The following is a 20,978-nucleotide window of genomic DNA, read 5'->3' as shown; positions in this document are numbered from 1 at the left end:
GTCCCTTTCAGCTTCCCTATTTGAGTCTCTTGTTGTCCTACTATTATTGCAAGGTCTTCCCAGCCTGCAAGGTCCAAATTCAGTACACCCCCAGGCTCAGGACAGGCTTCCCAAGCTCAGCTGGGTTCCATTTATCCTCCCCCAAATGTTCCCCACCCTGCTTGATAGGACTGGGTTAGAGCTGAGAGAGCTGTAGGAATGTGAAACTGTTGAACACTAGTCTCTGTAACCGCTGAAACCCAACAGACCATAAGGAAATGCCTACCCCAACAGACACACTACACATTAGCCCAGTGGCCCATGTGGAGACTACTTTCATTCATTCATTCAATAGTATTTATTGAGCTCTTACTATGTGCAGAGCACTGTACTAAGCGCTTGGAATGAACAAGTCGGCAACAGATAGAGACAGCCCCTGCCCTTTGACGGGCTTACAGTCTAATCGGGGGAGACGGGCAGACAAGAACAATGGCAATAAATAGAGTCAAGGGGAAGAACATCTCATAAAAACAATGGCAACTAAATAGAATCAGGGTGATGTACATCTCATTAAACGAAATAAACAAAATAAATAGGGTGATAAATATATATACAGTCGAGCGGACGAGTACAGTGCTGAGGGGGTGGGACGGGAGAGGGGGAGGAAGAGAGGGAAAGGGGGGAGAAGAGGGTTTAGCTGCGGAAAGGTGAAGGGGGGTAGAGGGAGCACAGGGAAAAAGGGGGGAGCTCAGTCTGGAAAGGCCTCTTGGAGGAGGTGAGTTTTAAGTAGGGATTTGAAGAGGGGAAGAAAATTAGATTGCCTGAGGTGAGGAGGGAGGGCATTCCAGGACCGCGGGAGGACGTGGTCCAGGGGTCGACGGCGGGATAGGTGAGACCGAGGGACGGTGAGGAGGTGGGCAGCAGAGGAGCGGAGCGTGCGGGGTGGGCAGTAGAAAGAGAGAAGGGAGGAGAGGTAGGAAGGGGCAAGGTGATGGAGACCCTTGAAGCCTAGAGTGAGGAGTTTTTATTTGGAGCGGAGGTTGATAGGCAACCACTGGAGGTGTTTAAGAAGGGGAGTGACATGCCCAGATCGTTTCTGCAGGAAGATGAGCCGGGCAGCGGAGTGAAGAATAGACTGGAGCAAGGCAAGAGAGGAGGAAGGGAGATCAGATAGAAGGCTGACACAGTAGTCTAGCCAGGATATAACGAGAGCCCGTAGCAGTAAGGTAGCCGTTTGGGTGGAGAGAAAAGGGCGGATCTTGGCAATATTGTAAAGGTGAGACCGGCAGGTCTTGGTAACGGATAGGATATGTGGGGTGAACGAGAGAGACTAGTCAAAGATGACACCGAGATTGCAGGCCTGAGAGACAGGAAGGATGGTCGTGACATCCACAGTGATAGGTAAGTCTGGGAGAGGACCGGGTTTGGGAGGGAAGATGAGGGGCTCAGTCTTGCTCATGTTGAGTTTTAGGTGGCGGGCCGACATCCAGGTGGAGACATCCTGGAGGCAGGAGGAGATACGAGCCTGAAGAGAGGGGGAGAGGACAGGGGCAGAGATGTAGATCTGCGTGTTATCTGCGGAGAGATGGTAGTCAAAGCCGTGGGAGTGAATGAGTTCACCAAGGGAGTGAGTGTAAATGGAGAACAGAGGAGGGCCAAGAATTGGCCCTTGAGGAACTCCAACAGTTAAAGGACGGGAGGGGGAGGAGGCGCCCATGAAGGAGACCAAGAATGACCGGCCAGAGAGATAAGAGGAGAACCGGGAGAGGACGGAGTCCATGAAGCCAAGGTGAGATAAGGTGTGGAGGAGGAGGGGATGGTCGACAGTGTCAAAGGCAGCTGAGAGGTCAAGGAGGATTAGAATGGAGTAGGAGCCATTGGATTTGGCAAGAAGGAGGTCATGGGTGACCTTAGAGAGAGCAGTCTCGGTAGAGTGGAGGGGATGGAAGCCAGTTTGGAGGGGGTCCAGGAGAGAATGGGAGTTAAGGAATTGTAAGCAGCGATTGTAGATGACTGGTTCTAGGATTTTGGATAGGAAAGGTAGTAGGGAGATAGGGCAAGAGGGGTCGAGAGCGGGTTTTTTTTTAGGAGGGGGGAGACGTGGGCATGTTTGAAGGCAGAGGGGAAGGAGCCATTGGAGATTGAGTGGTTAAAAATAGAAGTTAACGAAGGAAGGAGGGCAGGGGCGATGGTTTTTATAAGGTGAGTGGGAATGGGGTCTGAGGTGCAGGTGGAGGGGGTGGCACTTGCACGAGGATGGGAAAGTAGGGGAGAGGGTTGATGGGGGGAAGGGGAGAGGGGGAGGGGTGACTTTGGGGAGATCAGACCTGATTGTGTTGATTTTTGTGATGAAGTAGGTGGCCAGATCACTGGGGGTGAGAGATGGTGGAGGGGGAGGAACAGGGGGCCTAAGGAGGTCCTTAGGTCCAGAACAATTGGCGGGGGTGACAGGCATGGGTGTCGATGAGGGAGGAGAAGAAGTTTTGCCTGGCAGAGGAGAGGGCAGAGTTAAGGCAGGAAAGGATAAATTTGAAATGTATGAGGTTGGCTTGGTGCTTGGACTTTTGCCAGCAGTGCTCAGCAGCTCGAGCATAGGAGCGTAGGAGGCAAACAGAGGAGGTGATCCAGGGCTGTGGGTTAGTGGAGCGAGAGCGGAGGAGGGAAAGGGGGGGCGAGAGAGTTGAGATGAGTACAGAGGGTGGAGTTGAGAGCGGAGACCTGATCATCGAGAGTGGGAAGTGAGGACAGGGCGGCAAGGTGAGGAGAGATGCTTTTGGAAAGACGGATGGGATAAAGAGAGCGGAGGTCTCTGTGGAGCAGTAGCGAAGATTTGCAGGGGGAGGGAGTGTGAGAGATGAGGCAAGTGAGAAGGTTATGGTCAGAGACTCCTATCCTTCATAAACTCTCTGCACAGGTCCAGTGGCCCATGAGGAAATTCCCACCCCTCAAAAACACACTGCACAAGCCCAGAGACCCATGAGAGGACTCCCATCCCCTCATGAACACCCTGCACATGCACAGTATTCATTCATTTATTCAATCGTATTCATTGAGCACTTAATGTGTGCAGAACACTGTACTAAGTGCTTCTAAAGTACAATTTGGCAACAAATAGAGGCAATCCCTACCAACTATGGGCTCAGAGTCTAGAAGGGGTGGGGGACAGACAACAAAACAAATAGACAGGCATCAGTAGCATCAATGTAGATAGAAAGAATTATAGATGTATACACATCATTAGTAAAATAAATAAAATAATATGTATCTATATGCACAAGTGCTGTGGGGTGGGGAGGGGGGTAGAGTAGAGGGAGAGAGTCGGGGTGATGGTGAGTGGAAGAGGAGCAGAGGAAAAGGGGGGTTCAGCCTGGGAAGCCTCCTAGAGGAGGTGAGCTTTCAGTAGGGCTTTGAAGGGGGGAAGTATGATAGTTTGGTGGATGTGAGGGAGGGAGGGCATTCGAGGCCAGAGGTAGGATGTGGGCCAGGCATCGATGGCTGGACAGATGAGAATGAGGCACAGTGAGGAGGTTAGCAGTGACAGAGGAGCGGAGTGGGTGGGCTGGGATGTAGAAGGAGAGAAGGAGGTGAGGTAGGAGGGGGCAAGGTGATGGAGAGTTTTGAAGCCAAGAGTGAGGCCTTTTTGCTTGATACGAAGGTTGAAAAGCAACCACTAGAGATATTTTAGGAAGGGGGTGACATGCCCAGAGAGTTTCTGTAGAAGGATAATCCAGGCAGCAGAATGAAGTATAGAATGAAGTGGGGAGAGACAGGAGGTTGGGAGATTAGAAAGGAAAGAACAGTAGTCCATGAGATGAATCCCATCCCCCACAGACACACTGCACATACCCAGTGACCCTCTCTCAATTGTCCCCTTCTCCCCAAGTGAATGACCCATCATCATCGTCATCAGCAGCAGCAGCAGCGGTACTTGTTGAGTGTTTGATATTTGCATTTATTCTATCATATTTATTGAAGGCTTACAGTCTAAAAGGGGAGATGGACTTTGATATAAACTAATAACATAACATATAATTTAAAGATTTATACTTAAGTGCTGTGGGGTTGAGGGTGGAACAAATACCCAGTGCTCAAAGGTCACAGATCCGAGTGCTGTCCTGTCCAGATCTAGGTCACACTCATACACAAGGTATCCAGTACTCTGCTTGGGCCAGGAAAATCTAACTGGGGCAAGTCCAAATGGAGACATTCCCAGAACTGGAACGGGCCCCAGTTGTCAGTCTGTCAATCTTCCTGCTTCCTAAAGGCTTGGCCTCAAACAGGAATGCAAATATTTATCCTAGTTTGGATATTCCAAAGAGGGAGACTTTGCACATCACAAAGATTTAGGCCTTGAATGAGTTCTTTTTTAGAAGTTCTCTCTTCTCTGAAATACAGGCATCTTTCCTAACTGATGATGTTGGTATTTGTTAAGCGCTTACTATGTGCCGAGCACTGTTCTAAGTGCTGGGGTAGACACAGGGGAATCAGGTTGTCCCACGTGGGGCTCACAGTCTTCATCCCCATTTTACAGATGAGAACTGCCTTTTAAGCCGCACATTGAGTCAGTGGCTAAATCTTGTGGCTTTCACCTCTTTGGTGAGGAAGGGTCGGATCCAGAAAATGCCAATCACGCTACCTTCCAGGGCAGATCAGATTTAGACTCCTCCATCATCCTCTTAGCCAAACTTTCCTAGATCCCACCTCTTCCAGTTCTGTTCCGTCTCCCTTTCTTGTAGCGCCACTTGGCACACATCTGCTCCTGCCTCAAAAATCCCCAATGGCTTCTCATTTTACTCCATATTCAGAAGAAATTCGTTGCCAATTGGCTTAAATGTGGTTCACCAGCATTCTCCATCTTAGGTTAGTCAATCATTCAATCAGATTTAATGAGCACTTACTGTGTGCAGAGCACTATATTAAGCACTTGGGAGAGTACAATGTAACAATATAACAGACATTCCCAGACCACAACAACCTTACAGTCTAGAGGGGGGAGATGGATACTGATATAAATGAATTAAATTACAGATATGCACTTAAGTACTGTGGGACTGGGAGGGGGAATGAATAAAGGGAGCAAGTCAAGGTGATGCAGAAAAGTGGGAGAAGAGGAAAGGAAGGCTCAGTCAAGGAAGGCCTCTCAAAGGAGATGTATCTTCAGTAAGGCTTTGAAGGTGGGGAGAGTGACTGTCTGTCAGATAAGAAGAGAGAGGGCATTTCAGTCCAGAGGCAGGACATGAGTGAGAGGTTGGTGGCAAGATAGATGAGATCAAGGTACACTGAGAAGGTTGGCATTAGGGGATCGAAGTGTGCAGGCTGGGTATAGGAGAGTAGTGAGGTGAGGTAGAAGGGGACAAGGTGACGGAGCACTTTAAAGCCACTGTGGAGGAGTTATCTGATGTGGATGTGGATGGTCAACCACCGGAGGTTCTTGAGGAGTAGGGAAACATGAGCTGAATGCCTTTGTAGAAAAATGATCTGGGCAGCAGAGAGAAGTATGGACTGGAGTGGGGAGAGATGGGAGCCTGGGAGGTCAGCAACAAGGCTGATACAGTAATCATTATTGAGCATTTACCATGTGCTAAATGGTACATTTACCACTGTACTAAACATTTGGAAGAGTATGACACAGAGGTGGTAGACACATTCCCTAACCACAAGGAGCATAATCTAGTTGGGGAGACAGACATCAGTAGAAATAAATCATGGATACATACATAGAGAAGCAGCATGGCTCAGTGGAAAGAGCCCAGGCTTGGGAGTCAGAGGTCGTGGGTTCTAATCCCAGCTCCACCACTTGTCAGCTGTGTGACTTTGGGCAAATCACTTCACTTCTCTGGGCTTCAGTTACCTCATCTGGAAAATGGGAATGAATACTGTGAGCCCCACGTAAGACAACCTGATCATCTTGTATCCCCCCAGCGCTTAGAACAGTGCTTTGCACATAGTAAGCGCTTAACACATACCATCATTATTATAAGTGCTATGGGGCTCAGGGAGGGGTGAAAAAAAGGAGCAAATCCAAGTGCAAGAGGGTTGCAGAAGGGAGTGAGAGAAGAGGAAATTATGGCTTAAATTTGGGTTCGCTCAGCCTACTACTCCCCAGCTTGCACTCTTCAGGCCTTTCCAGCTCATCTCCTAATTGAACTTGATTCTCCTGTCCTCACTCATGCTGATAACTCCATCCAGAGACTTCTTCTGGCAGTGAATCTTCCAGGCCACAAGTTTCCTGATCTTCAAAACCATCTTTAAATCCAGCCACTTCGAAAAGCCTTTCCTCATTTAACTCGCAACACCCATTCACATCAACCCAATACTTATTTGTATGTAGCCTAATGGAAAAGGCACAGACCTGAGAGTCGGAGGACCTGGTTTCTAAACCCAGCTCTGCCACTTGTCTGTTGTGTGACTTTGGTGAAGTAATTTAACTTCTCAGTGCCTCAGTTTCTTCATCCGTAAAATGGGAATAAAATCCTACTCTCTCCTCCTTAGAATGTGGGACAGGGCCTTTGTCCAACTGGATTACCTTGCATCTACCCCAGTGCTTGGCACATAGTAAACACTTAAGTATCATGATTACTGTTTGTATCCACAGCCCTTGTGCCCATAGTTGCATTTTTTTATTTACATGCTCATCTGTGCATTTCAATCGAACAGTGGTATTTACTGAGTCCTTACTGTGTGCAGAGCACTGAAGTAAGCATTTCTTAGGGAACTATAAAATAGAATTGGCAGTCATGATCCCTGCCCATAAGGATTTTACAGTCTAGAATTTGAAATTCCTCTGAGCACAACCTCCTCACCTGTTTTCTTTCCCATACATCCACTGCTACAAATCTGTCCTTTTCCCCCACAGAGATCTCCATTCTTTTGACCTCCTCCAGTATTCTACACTTATCCTACCCTATTTAGTTTCCACATCCAAACTACCTTCTCAATCGACACATTCCCGGATCACCTTCACAGTCCGCATCCTCTGCTTCTGTGCCTGAGCCGAGGACCGCTGTCGGAAGAAATCCAGACAACTCTCTGACCTTATCCACCTCAAATTCATTCTTATCTGCTTCAGTTTGTGCCTCTCCATTGCCTGACAACAGTACCTCCCCTTCTTAATTCACTCCCATACCCAGCCCCCGCCAACTGTTCCAGACATTTTACTCCTTCAAGCCTCCTGTCTTCCTGCCCCCACCATCTCTTTCCCCTAATGATCTGCCCACAAAGTTCATCAGTAAAATTAAAACCATCAGACATGTTCTCCCTAAAATCTCCCCTGCTCCTAATTATCCCCTCCTCTTCCACCCTGTTCCACTCTCCCTATATTCCCTGTAGTAACTCAAGATGAATTATCTCGCCTCCTCTCTAAATCTACCCCTCCACCTGGACTTCTGACTCCATCCTTGATTCTTTTTTAAAACACTCACCCTCTCCCTCTTCCCTCCTTGACTAACATCTTCAACTGTTTATTTTCCAACAGCTTCCACCCTACTGTTTTCAAACATTCTTATGTCTCCCCATCCTAAAATATCCTCCCTTGAGCCCACAGCTCCCTCCAGTTATCATCCCATCTCCTTCCTACCATTTCTCTCCAAACTACTTCAAAGAGAGTTGTTACAACAGCTGTCTCCGACTTCCTATCCTCCAATTCTCTCCTAGATCCCCTTCAATCTGGCTTTGACCTCCTTCACTCCACAGAAACAGCCTTCTCAAAGGTAACCAATAATTTTCTTCTCACCCAATCTGATGGCCTTTACTTCACCCTAATAGTCCTAGACCTCTAAGATGTCTATGACACTGTAGATAACCCCGTTGTCTTGTTTTTGTCCATCTGTCTCCCCTGATTAGACTGTAAGCCGTCAGTGGGCAGGGATTATCTCTATCTGTTGCCAAATTGTACATTCCAAGCTCTTAGTACAGTGCTCTGCACATAGCAAGCGCTCAATACTTTTGAATGAATGAAACTTTATCCCAGCTTGGATTGACTGGCACTGTCCTGGTTCTCCTATCTCTCTCTGCTCCTTCTCAGTTGTTTTTGCTGGCTCCTCATCTGCCCACCAGCTTCTGACAGAAAGGGTCCCTCAAGGCTCAGTTCTGGTTCCCCTTCTATTTTCCTTCTACACCCATTCCTTTGGAGAATTCATTTGTCGCTTCATTGGCTTCAAATACGATCTCTATACAGTTGATTCCCAAATCTACATCTCCAGCCCTGACCTCTCTCCTTTCCTATCGCACATTTCCTCCTGCCTTTAAGACCTAGTAACTTGGATGTCCCGCCAACACCTCAAATTAAACATGTCAGACCCAAACTCCCCATCTTCCCACCCAAACCCTGTTCTCCCCGTCTTTCCCATCACTGCAGACAAGACCACTAACCTCCCTATCTCAAGTCCATAATCTGGGTGTTATCCTGGACTCACTTGACTCATTCCACCCATATAGTCAGTTACCACATCCTGTCAATTCTACCTCCATAACATCGATAAAATCCACCCTTTCCTCCCCATCCAAATTGCTACCATGCTGATCCAAGTACTTATCCTATTCTACCTTGACTACTGCATCTGTCTCCTCACTGACTCCCTGCCTCCTGTTTCTCCCCACTGCAATCCATACTTCACTCTGCTGCATGAATCATTTATTAACAAAAAAGTTCTGTCTATGTTTCCCCATGCCTCAAGAACCTCCAACAGTTGCCCATCCAACTCCACATCAAACAGATACTCCTTACCATAGACTTTAAACACTCAAACAGCTCACCCCATCCTACCTCACTTCACTAATATCTTACTACAGCCCAGCCCACACACTCCACTCCTCTAGTCCCAGTTTACTCACTGTGCTCCAATCTCGTCTATCTCACCGCTGACCCCTTTCACACATCCTCCCCCAAACCTGGAACTACTTCTGCTCCATATATGCTAGACAATCACTCTTTCCATCTTCAAAGGATTATTAAGATCACAACTCCAGGAAACCTTCTCCCATTAAGCCCTCTTTCCCCTGCCTCACTCTCTCCTGTGACCTTCAATCTGTGACCTTCGAACAGTGAATATTCACCCCACCTCCAACCCCACAGCAATTATGTACATATCTTTAAACCATATGTTATAGCTTGCTTATTTACTCATATTAGTGTCTGTTTCTCCCTCTAGACTGTAGGCTTGTTCTGGGCAAGGAATGGTCTGCTACTTCTATTGTACTGTACTCTCCCAAAAGCTTAGTACAGTGCTATGCACATAGTAAGCACTCAACATATATGATTGATTGTTGGTTGATAGAGGAGGAAATAGGCATTAATAAAATTTGCAGATGGGTAAATGGCAGGGCATAAGAATATGGACATTGAGTATTGTGTGCATTTATTCAGTGGATTCATCCTGGTGTGTTTGAACTGCTTCTGGCTTCATCCTTGGTCTTCCTCTAGTTTTCACCTTCTATAAATAACTTTTGGCTGGGCCGTTCCTGCGTAAACAGTAAGCTCCTTGAGAGCAGGAAATGTGTATCTTGGACTGACACACTCTCTGCAGAGCTTAATATGGTGCCCAGCACTAAATAAGTGCTTAATGATTGATATTTAAGTGATATCAATAATACATCATTATATCATATAATCATTGAGAAGCAGCCTGGCCTTGCAGAAACAGCTTGGTTATGGGAGTTGGATGATGATGATGTTGGTATTTGTTAAGCACTTACTATGTGCTGAGCACTGTTCTAAGCACTGGGTTAGACACAGAGGAATCAGGTTGTCCCACGTGGGGCTCACAGTCTTCATCCCCAATTTACAGATGAGGTAACTGAGGCACAGAGAAGTTAAGTGACTTGCCCAAAGTCACACAGCTGACAAGTGGCCGAGCTGGGATTCGAACCCATGAACTCTGACTCCAAAGCCCGTGCTCTTTCCACTGAGACACGCTGAGGTTCTAATCCCGCTCTGTCACTTGGCTGTGTGCCCTTAGACAACTCACTTATCTTCTCTGTGTTTCAGTGACCTCATCTTTAAAATGGAAATTAAGATTCTAAGCCCCATGTGGGACACACCACTTAATACCATTAAGGTAATAATAATAATAATTGCTAAGTGCTTACTAATACCAAGCATTGAGGTAGACACAAGCTAATCAGAACCCACATGAGTTCATATTTTAAGTAAGAAGGAGAACAGGTATCGAATCCTCATTTTGTTGATAAGGGAACTGAGGCACAAAGAAGTCAAGTGACTTGCCTAAGGTCACACAGCAGGTAAACATTAGAGACAGGATTAGAACTCTGGTCCTCTGACTCCCAGGTTAGTGCTCTCTTCCACTAGGCCATGATGCTTCTCTGCAGTATATAAAATGGTCTTTAAGATTTCATGGGATAATTTTGCAGTCCAACCTGACTGTAGCTTGATCCTCTTTGGCCTCTGACTTCTAAAAATAATCCAGCAGACAGAAAAAGCAGAAGGTTCAGGATAGCTGGTGAACTGTAGTGGATTATGGTCCATACTAAGAGCTTCAGCAAATACAAAAAAAAAAGGCAGCTCCGCCAGAGCTACACTAGAACAGAAGGCCAACAATGTCTGAGAATTGTCTGTTGGGAAAAACCAGGAGAGCTGTAAATTGGACGAACACCTCCCCCACAGAAAAAACTGTAAGGTCTTTAAGGGCAGGGATCATGTCCTCTCACTCTATTGTACTCTTCCAAGCACTTAATACTGTGTTCTAACCATAGGAGGGACTTAATATTGCTGCTGATGGACAAAAGGGGATGGAAGTTATCAACAGGCCAAGACTGACAATGGTCCATTGTATTCTGGGAGCTGACTGAAGAGAAGCTCCACCAAGCCAATAGTAGGAGGGAAAAAGGAGCTCAACGAGACCCTAATAACTCCCACTGAGCCCAGCCAGGCCTTCATCTGAGGAGGGCATGAACCACACTTGATTGGCACTTCATGATGGGGGTGGGGAGGAGAAATCAATTCCCCTGGCAGCTCAAATGCCACAGAGAGTCTCCTGGGCTCCTTATTTATTCCTTTTTCCTTTTTTTCCTTTAATTGCTCTTTGCCATGGAGCCTCAGGGACTCCTAACAGCAGGAGAAAGAGTAGACAAATCATTTCAATAAATTAAAATAATGTGAGACTTTTGAAGCCTAAGGCAGCACATGATTTTGCGTGCTGAGGTTGAGCCAGTCAGAATATATTAGCCCTGAGGGATAAGAGACCTTGGGTTCTGTCAGTCACTGGGAGGAAGGAAGGAAGGGAGACTGGGAGGGAATTTTAAATTCTAAATGCTTGGTCCCCAGCACCTTTAATTTCAGCCTAGTTGAGATTCAGAACTGGAAGTTACTATATTTCTTTTAGGCTTGCCAGTTTTCATTAAGCCTACCTTTAACTCTTTTAATTCCTGGATTTATGGGCCAGAGTTTATTTTCATAGCAAGGACCTGTAGGTCAACATTATTACTGATAATGCCCAATGTTATTGTTGTATTTACCAACTACCTATTCTGAGCAGAGAAGAACCCTGAGCACTGGGTAGGTGTAATAATAATGCTCACAAAGTGCTTCCCATATGCCAGGAACAGGAGTAGTTACAACATAATCAGGTCAAACACAGTCCCTGTTCCATGTGTGGCTGACAGTCTAAGTGAGAGAAAATAGGATATTTCATCCTTTATTCTACTGTTGAGAAAAGTGAGGCACAGATAAGTCACGTGATTTGTTCAAAGTCCCACAGCAAGTCAAGTTAAAGAGCTGGGATCAGAATCTATATCATCTGATTCTGCTGTTATCACTAGCCCACACTGCTTCTCTCCTCTACCTCCTGACATCGACAGAGCAGAAGGGGAAGAGACTGTTGCTGATGACTTGTTTTGGCTATACTTACGTGCATATCTTTAAATTATACATTTCAAATTACATATTTATTTATAAAGTGGAGCAGTGTGGCTTAGTGGAAAGAGCACGGGCTTGGGAGTCAGAAGACGTGGGTTGTAAACCCAGCTCCTCCACTTGTCTGCTGTGTGACCTGGGGCAAGTCACTTAACTTCTCTGTGCCTCAGTTACCTCATCTGTAAAATGGGGTTGAGACTGTGAGCCCCATGTGGGACAACCTGATTACCCCATACCCCCCCCCCCCCCAGTGCTGAGAATAGCGCACAGAAAAACACAAACACCATAATCATTATTATTATTACTATTAATAATAATGTCTATCTCCCCCCCATACTGTAAGTTAGTTATGGACAGGGAGTGTATCTGCTAATTATACTGTAATCTCCCAATTGCTTAGTACAGCGCTCTGCACATAGCAATCAATGGTATTTATTGAGCACTTACTATGTACAGAGCACTGTACTAAGCACTTAGTAAGTGCTCAACAAACACCACTGATAGGCTGAATGATTGTAATTCTTACATTATCTCTGTCCTGGTTCTTCTGCCATCATCAGATCTCTCCTTTTAGAATGTGAGTCCTCTGTGGGATCAGGATGACATGGACTAAGCATTTGTTTTGAAAAATGATCTGAGCAGAAGAGTGAAGCATGGACTTTAGAGTGAGGAAAGACAGGATGGAGGGGAGGTCAGTGAGGAGGCTGAGGGAGTTCTCGAGGCAGGATAGGATAAGCTTGGATTAACATGGTAGCAGTTTGATTGGAGAAAAAAAGGGGCGGATTCCTCTTGTGAACGTAGAATTGACAAGATTTTATGACCGACTGACTACACCAAAGTTTGTGAGACAGGGAGGATAGTCTCGCAATTCCTTCTGCCTTCAAGACAGCTCTACTCGTATGACCTGCCGTCAGCTCAAGCTTAAGATGTCCAAAACAGAACTCCTTATCTTCCCACCCAAAACTGTCTTTTCCCTGACTTTTCCCATCCCCGAAGACAGCACCACCATCCTTCCTGTCACAAACATGTAATCTTGGCATTATCCTTGACTCCTCTCTCACACTCAACCCACACAGTCAATCTAGCACTAAATCCTATTGCTTCAACTTTCACAACATCACTAAAATGCATCCTTCCCTCTCCATCCAAACTGCTACCATTTTAGTCCAAGCACTTATCCTATCCTATCCTACAACTGAATGAATGAACGAATCCCACCTTGATTACTGTATCAGCTTCATTGCTGACCTGTCTGCCTATCTCTCCCCATTTCACTCAGCTACCTGGATAATTTTTTAAACAAAAAGGTTCAGTCCATGTCTCTCCACTCCTCAAAAGCCTCCAGTGGTTGCCTGTCAACCTTTGCATCAAACAGAAACTCCTTACTGTCTGCTTTAAAACGGTCAATCACCTTGCCCCCTCCTACCTCCCATCACTATTCTCCTACTATAACCTATCCCGCACACTTCACTTCCCTAATGCCAACCTATTCCCTGTACCTCCATCTCATCTCACCAGAGACCTCTTGTCCATGCCCTCCCTCTTCATATCCAATAGACAATTACTCTCTCTCCTTCAAGGCCTTCCTGAAGGCACACATCCTCAAGAGGTCTTCTTTGATTAAGTACTGTTTTCCTTTTCTTCCACTCCCTTCTGGGTCACCCTGACTTGCTCCCTTTACTCCCTTGCTCCCTCTCCTAGTCCCAAAGCACTTATTTACATAGCTGTAATTTTATTTATTCATATTAATGTCTGCATCCCCCTCTAGACTGGACCCACTGCACTAAGTACTAAGCAAGGGCAAAACAAGGAAGTGGCACATAAAGGTTGCTAGACTGTAAGCTACAGTAGGACAGGGATCATGTCTACTAATTTTATTTTTTCTCCCAAGTATTTAATACAGTGCTCTGCATAAAACAAATGCTTAATGGATATAATTGATTGATTATGGTGATTAGGTGGCCTAAAACTGCAGAATGATCAAATATTGGACTCATTAGGGGTTACTTTAGGCTAGATAGCGGAGAGGGGAAAAAAAAACGATAGCGGAGAGGGGAAAAAAAAACCCCTCTTGATCACCATGGCAACAGCGGAGTTCCAGCAGGGGCAATTGTTTGTAGCACCGGATTGTATTTGATCTGCTATTTTCAACAACCAATGCTCATCCACCTCCACATCAAACAAAACTCCTTACCATAGGCCCTTAGTCACCTTGCCCCCTCCTACCTTACCTTGCTGCTCTCTTACCACAACTTGGCTTCTCTATTTTCAACCTACTCACTGTACCTAGATCTCATTTATCTCACTGCAGACCCCTTATCCACATCCTGCCTCTGGCCTAGAACTTCCCTTCTTTTTCAAATCACTCTCCCCATCTTCAAAGCCTCATTTAAAGCACATTTCCTCCCAGAGCCCTTCTCCAACTAAGCCCTCAATTCCTCTTCTCCCACTCTGATCTGTGTCATTCTTCCATTTGTACTTTCTCCTTTTATGCATCCTTCCCTCAGTCCTACAGCATTTATGTCCTTCTCTTCAATATTTTTTTTTTTACATTATGTCTGTATCCCCCTCTAGGCTTTAAGCTAATTGTGGACAGGGAAGGTGTCTACCCACTCTATAATAATAATAATTATGGTATTTGTTAAGCATTTCCTATGTGCCAAGCAGTGTTCTAAGTGTTGGGGTAGATACAAGGTAATCATGTTGTCTCAAGTGGGGGTCACAGACTTAAACCCCATTTTACGGATGAGGTAACTGAGGCACAGAGAAGTGGCTTGCCCAAGGCCACGGAGCAGACAAGTGGCGGAGCCAGGATTAGAACCCATGTCCTCTGACTCTCAAAACCATGCTCTTCCACTAAGCCACACTGCTTCTCTATGTTTTATATTATTGTTATGTCATGTTATATTGGACTTTCCCAAGCACAGAGTAAGCGTTCAACAAATTCGACTAATTGACTGATTACTGTGTCCACCCCAGCACTTATAACACAGCTCAGCACATAGCACCTTCATTCAATCATATTTATTGAGTGCTTACTGTGTGCAGAGCACTGTACTAAGCGCTTGGAAAGTACAATTCAGCAGAAGATAGAGACAATCCCTACCCAACAATGGGCTCACAGTCTAGAAGGGAGGGGAAGACAGGCAACAAAAAAAACCCAAGTAGACAGGCATCAATACCATCAAAATAAATGGATCATCATCATCATCCTGCCTTCACAGAAAATAGGAGGCTGCCTCACAAGCTGCAGGCAGCAAAAAGGCAATTGTTATACTAGGGACAGAAAATGAGGAGAAAATAAGTCATCCCAGAAAGAGCCCGAGACCAGCAGTTAGAATGGCCAGGGTATAGTCCCAACTTCACCACTTTCCTGCAGTGACGTTGCCACCAATTTCATCAAAGAAATTGAAATCATTAGGTATGGTCTCTATAAAATTTCCCTTGCACCTCTCCAGTCCTTAACCTTACCTCACTCCTCTTCCACTACAACCCAATCCGCACATTTTGCTTCTCTAATGCCAACCTACTGTCTGCACCTAAGTCTCTTCTCTCTTGCCAATGACCCCTTGCCTACATCCTCCTTCCTGCCTGGAACTCCTTCCCCTTTCATATCTGAAAGACTGCCACTCTCCCCCCCCTTCAAAACCCTTTCCTGACTAAACCCTCATTATCCCACCCTATTCTTCCTCCTTTCTAAGTAGGCAATGATTGTATGCTCATTATGAGCAGGGAATGTGTCTGTTTATTGTTGTATTGTACTCTCCTAAGCACTTAGTACAGTGCTTTGCACACAATAAATAGGATTGACTGCCTGAACCCCATCCCCAGCCCCTATATAAATATCCTTATACTTTGCCATTTCCTCTATCTGTAATTTATTTTAATGCCTGAGTTCCTCTCTAGACTGTATGCTTCCTATAGGCAGAGATCATGTCTACCAACTCTACTGAACTATACTCTCATAGGTGCTTAGTATAGAGCTCTGTACACACTAAGCCCTCAATAAATACTATTGACTGTGCAACCTTGGGAAAAAAAAGTCACTGTACTGCTCTGTGCCTCAGTTTCCTCATCTAACATACATGAAAATAAAGTTTCAGACTGTCAGGTAAGATGTGTGTGCATGAGAATGTGAGTGGCCATAATAATAATAACTGTATTTCTTAAATGTGTACTACATGCCAATCACTGAACTGATCACTGAGGTAGATACAGGATAATCAGTTAGGACATAGTTCCTCTCCTGTAGTAGACTTACATCCTAAGTAGGAGAGAAAACATGGATCTGTTGTCAATTTTACAGGATGAAGAAACTGAGCCACCGAATATTTAAGTGACTTGTCCAAAGGCACAATATAGGCAAGTGGCGGAGTCAGAGTTAAAACCCACATCACCTGACTTCTAATCCTGTGCTTTTTCCACTAGGCATGCTGTAGCTCCCTTCTATTCTTTTTCCCCTCTTTGCAAGTTGAAGCTCCATCCTGTGATGTGAAATCTGAAGACTCATTTTTAAGATTTACTCCTCCCCATTCCAAATTCTTTTGAACTTGACCTCATTGATTTTAGGAGCTAGGCCATTTGGACTAGAAAAAAATCCCTTTTTTTTCCCTATTTGATCTCATAATTGTGTTCCCCCAGGGCACTCCTAGGGCCTTCTGCATTGTTCTCTTAAATCTCCCCTTCTATCAAGGCCCTTGGTTCCCCAGCAGACAGTAGATGAGGAAAGAAATAGGCTTTAGATAAAAATGAGTTTGCATGTTCTTGGCCTAACCTTCACCCCTTGGAAAATTCTTATTCCTTGATGGAAAGCTTGGCTCGGCCTAATTCCTCTCCATATTTCCTTAGTGCATCTCTCCTTGTTGGAGTATAGTCTTCCTAAACGCTAAAAGATTTCAGCTTCCTTTATTGCTTTGCTTCTCATTGTCACATTTCATATCTCTGTCCTATTCTCCAGGCTAGGCAAAGCCAAAACCTCAGTCTGATTAATGCTGCCAGCACCTTAGCCGTAGACTGACTGGGTATCTGAATATCATCACCCGTGTGTCACTCAAACTCCCTCCCCATATCAAATTTCATTTGCAAAGGTTTTCGGGGCTGCTGACTTGGGCTCCAACTGTGTACTAGGGAGTGGGGATTTGAAGCAGAGGAGGCCTGCAGCATAAATGAATGCCATCCTACTTCTTCAAATTTCAATCATTTTGGGAACAACAAAGGATCCATATGTTACGGCAAACTCACCTCAGGAGGTCTGATATTAGACGCTTGCCCCAAGGGTCTTCATTCCCCTGCTTTTCTAATTTCTTTTCTTGGATTTCATTTTTATTCCCAAAAAACTATTTTTCCCATTTTTAATGTTCTTAATTAGCATTATGTTCTTCCAGGGATTGTGAATATCTCTGGTTTATGCCAACGCTGGGGATATTTACTACGGAGTTCTCAGATTTTCAGGGTTCCAGGAATAACCATTTGAGCAATGGCAGATTTGCTTGGGTTTCCTGCCATCTTGAGGCGATGATAAAAAATTGCATTTATCATTTATTGCCTTTAACAAGAAAATTAACAGTAATCAGTAGTAGTAATTCATTCATTTAATCGTATTCACTGAATGCTTACTACATGCAGAGCACTGTACTAAGCTACTGGGAGAGTAAAATATGACAATAGATATATGCCCTAGTAGTAATAGAAGTAGAATTTATTAAAGCCCTGATCAATCTGTTGTCTCTGTCCATATCTGTAGTTTATATTAATGTCTGTCTCTCCCTCTAGACTGTAAGCTCATTGTGGGCAGGGAATGTGTCTGTTTCTGTTATATTATACTCTCCTAAGCAGGAAGTACTGTACTTTGCCTACTGTAAACCCATCAAAGGGCAGGGACTGTCTCCATCTGTTGCCGATTTGTACATTCCAAGCGCTTAGTACAGTGCTCTGCACATAGTAAGGGCTCAATAAATACTATTGAATACTGTAAGTGCTCAATAAATACGACTGACTCGCAGGCTAGAGGAGCAGAATTTTTCCTCATGATCGAGAGTTTACAGTAATGGCTACACAGCCTCTGGCTTTCCCGAGGTTCTGTGAGGCCTCCAGCTGCAGGGGATTTTCTCATTCACATCAGGGATATGGAAAGCAGGACAGGCTGGGGTCTCCTGGAGGGTGCAGAGGGGAGCCAGGGCCAGCGTTGGGTGAAGGGGAGGGAAGGGAGTTGGAGCACTCAGAAGGGCAAGGCTAGAAATGCCAGATATCTGGTTCACTTCCCGCAGTGAAGAGGGTACAAGAAGGTATTGGTTGGTATTTGTTAAGCGCTTACTATGTGCAGAGCACTGTTCTAAGCGCTGGGGGAGATACAGGGTAATCAGGTTGTCCCACGTGAGGCTCACAGTTAATACCCATTTGACAGATGAGGTAACTGAGGCACAGAGAAGTTAAGTGACTTGCCCACAGTCACACAGCTGACAAGTGACAGAGCCAGGATTCGAACTCATGACCTCTGACTCCCAAGCCCGGGCTCTTTCCACTGAGCCATGCAGGTTTTATACCCAGCCTGGCATGCCCAGAGGATGTAGGGGAGTAGGAGGGCACCTCCTCAGCTGGAGGGGGAGGTATGGAAGAGGTCAAGGGGATGCAGAGGATGCATTTCGCTCGGCTGCGATGGCCGAGGAAGCACAGCAGTGGCTTCTCCGCCACCACCATCATAAAGAGAATCTTGCAGCCTTGCGTTCTAACAGTAATAATGGCATTTCCTAGCTTAGTGGATGGACCCAGGGCCTGGGAGCCACAACGACCTGGGTTCTAATCCTGGCTCTGCCACATGTCTGCTGTGTGAGTTTGGGTAAGTCACGTAACTTCTGTGGGACTCAGTTACCTCAACTGTAAAATGGGGATTAAGATTGTGAGCCTCATGTGAGCCAGGGACTGGGTCCAATCTGATTAACTTGTATCCATCCCAGTGCTTAAAAAAAGTGCTTGGCACATAGTAATCATTTAACCAGCTCTAAACTGTTGGGAGCAGGGAATGTGGCTGTTTATTGTTGTACTGTACTCTCCCAACCACTTACTTCAGTGCTCTACATTCATTCAATAGCATTTATTGAGCGCTTACTATGTGCAGAGCATACTAAGTGCTTGGAATATACAATTCGGCAGCAGATGGAGACAATCCCTGCCCAATAATGGGCTCACAGTCTAAACGGGGAGACAGCAAAGCAAAACAGAACAAAAAAAAGACTCCACACACAGTAAGCACTCACTAAATTACAACCATGATTTTTATGATTTAAGCGTCTGTGCTATGTATATATATATATACATATATATACACACATATATAAGACAATCACATTGGACACAGTCCCTTTTCCACATGGAAGTCACCGTTTAAGTAGGAGGGAGAACTTTAACATCCCCAACATTTCCACGGTCCATTTCCTCTCACTCCTCAATTCCAATAACCTCCAGCTTTATTCCACCTCACCAACTTGGCCACATGTTCAGTCTCATCATCTGGAGACACTACTGTGCAATCTCTACCTCACCAACTCCAAAAACCTGACCACAGCCTCCTCACCTGACTTTACCCCAATACACCATTGTCCACAAATCTGTTTCCCCCCCAGAGACCTCTGATCATTTGAGTCTTTCCAATTCTCTAGTCATCACACCTCATTTGGTATCCATCCACCAACCACCTTCTCTTAACATTCAAATTGATGCCCCTAACGCCACCCTCTCCACTGAACTCAACTCCTTCATTTCTCTGTCCCTCCACCAATCTCATACCACTCAACTACAACTCTGGATCACATCCACAGTACGTTTCAACCACTCCTCTGCTGAAGCTGCGAAGCTCTGGTGGTAGAAATCTGGACACCTGACTGACCTCACTGTCACCCGTCACTGGGGACAGGTTCTTTCGGAATCGGCGGAGAGAGAGAGAGGCCGGGGATGGAAAACCTGAGTTTTGTATAGACTTTATTCCGCGGGGAGAATTGAGTTGATTAGTTATTTAGACACAACAAATCGGCCTTCCCTTTTGGGAGAAATATGGTGTTAAAGCTTCCCTAATGGGAGGAATACACTGGCATGTTACTTGCGTGTTGCCGGACACTCGAGCCTACTTATGATTTACTCACAATGTGGTGAGGTGGCTGGGTCCCACCATGTGCTCGCCCCATCCAGAAGGAATCCACCTTTGCGTCAAATACACTTATACGTTAAACACTTATGTGTTACATACATTTATGGTTACTTGCACTTGGTGAGGCGGCTAGCTCCCACCCTGTTCACGTCCCACTCAGGAGGCACCCACTTAGACATCAAATCCATCTGAACGTTACATACCCATGGCGAAGCATCTGGCTTCCAACCCCAAGAGCGCTCAGCAGGATGGGACACTCACCCATCCCACGGCTCCTCACATGGTGCAGGCAGAGCGGCCTTCTCACACTCAGGACAGTGGCGACCTGCAGCTGGCTGCTGCAAGTCCCATTCCTCTGCTCAGAAGGTTAGAGGCAGCAGGTATTTATCACCTGTGCCCTTAGGTCATTCCAGCTTCTGGCCTCAGTTTATCCAATCTCTGCCCTCCCTGCTCCTCCATTCCTAATTTGATTGGCACAGGGGCGAGGGGCACCTTCTGTATTCCCAGCTTGGGCAGCCAATCTGGCAGTTTGGGTTGTGGTGGTGTCCTACCCTCACTTCCGAGTTCCGCCTGCTGGCTCAGGAGGTCATGAGATAGCATTTGACCTTGAGATGGTCGGTACCCCAGGGTCACCTTGGGACACATCCATCTTACCTGCTTTAATTAATAATGTTGGTATTTGCTCTGCACATAGTAAGCGCTTAACACTGTTCTAAGCGCTGGGGTAGATACAGGGTAATCAGGTTATCCCAAGTGAGGTGCACAGTCTTCATCCCCATTTTACAGATGAGGTCACTGAGGCACAGAGAAGTGAAATGACTTGCCCAGAGTCACACAGCTGACAAGTGGCAGAGCCAGGATTTGAATCCATGACCTCTGACTCCCAAGCCCAGGCTCTTTCCACTGAGCCACACTGTCTCTCTAATTCTGCCCTCTCCTCTGCCTGAGGACAATACTACATCCCTATTTTTTAATGGGTTTTTTTTTTTG

Source organism: Ornithorhynchus anatinus, chromosome 1 (genome assembly GCF_004115215.2).
Source record: "Ornithorhynchus anatinus isolate Pmale09 chromosome 1, mOrnAna1.pri.v4, whole genome shotgun sequence".
Lineage (NCBI taxonomy): Eukaryota > Metazoa > Chordata > Mammalia > Monotremata > Ornithorhynchidae > Ornithorhynchus > Ornithorhynchus anatinus.
The sequence above is the reverse complement of the archived record's forward strand: the minus strand, read 5'-3'. Positions refer to the sequence as shown.